Source organism: Pollicipes pollicipes, unplaced genomic scaffold, assembly GCF_011947565.3.
Source record: "Pollicipes pollicipes isolate AB1234 unplaced genomic scaffold, Ppol_2.1 Scaffold_4740;HRSCAF=5597_pilon_pilon_pilon, whole genome shotgun sequence".
Classification (NCBI taxonomy): Eukaryota; Metazoa; Arthropoda; class Thecostraca; order Pollicipedomorpha; family Pollicipedidae; genus Pollicipes; species Pollicipes pollicipes.
In genome coordinates, this window is record NW_023596545.1 from 7,078,602 (window position 1) to 7,079,798 (window position 1,197).

The window sequence follows — 1,197 nt, forward strand, 5'->3', positions numbered from 1 at the left end:
CGATCACTCCAAAATATTGCAACCATGGCAAGATTCCTTTGGTGTACGGAGACTTTCCTGTGGCTTCGTGCGAAGGATTTCACCCAGGGCCATACAAACATAACGGCCCCTGGGGGCACTTGCCTACACCTCCTTACCAAATGTATGGCATATACCAATATTAAGTAGGTACGTGATTAAACACCGTCAGCTAAAAAAGCATCACGTTGATGCGTAGAAATAGGAAAGGTGAGAATATGTAATGCTGCTTTAAGACACGCAAAATAAGACGCGCACCTTGGGCATGCCAAATTTGCCTCTATAATGAACTTCGTCGAATTGTGTCTACCCAGTGTTAAAGAGATATCCCACATGTGCGTGGATTTTTTAGCTGAAGTAGCCATCTTGAAGATCATTTTGTGCAGTTTACAGCCCCGCCCTTCTTAAGAGCCAAGCGCTTCTAGTTTCTATGCTGCACGCCCACGAAAACACGCAGACTATCTCGGGGAGACATTTCAAGGTCAGCCAGGAATCTATGACGTCATAACAACGTAATCCAAACTCTGTCATTCCATTGGTCACGCGGCGATCAAGGCAAATAAAAACCGATGGTTGAGTCGCTCATAACTGACGTTTGTGAGCAAGATTTTGAGATGCAACGACCGTTAATCAATCAACGTTGTGCAGGGTAAAATGGCGTTATCAAAGAATGACGCATTGAAGAGCGTATTTGATAAACAGAGAAAATCTGTTGTCTAGGGTAGTCTAATTCCATTAAAAATATATCGATAATTGTAAATGGGCTTAATTCATATCTGTTGCTTGCTTTAACATCTTCGAATATGGAGCATCCACTTTAAATCCAGCTTACGCCCGTGATCTGACAAAACGCAACTGTGCAAGTGATGTGACCGTGCATGGCTGCCCCAGCGTCATGCATGCACGCTACATCATGATTCCGCCACGTGCGGCACCACTGCCGACCGCTGCGCAGACGCCGCGCCGGCTCACCAAATCGCCTCGGCGGGCAGGGCCAGCTGGAGGATCCGACGTGGCCCACCGTCGACGCCGGCTGTCGTCACGCGTTCGCCCTCGCGTGGACCAACGTCGAGGAGCAGCAGGACTGGAAGATGCCGCCGTGCATACCCAACGGGAGAAACACCAAGGCGGGCCGCCTGGACCCCGATGGTCGGGTCACTAGCCCTTGTGATGCATGGA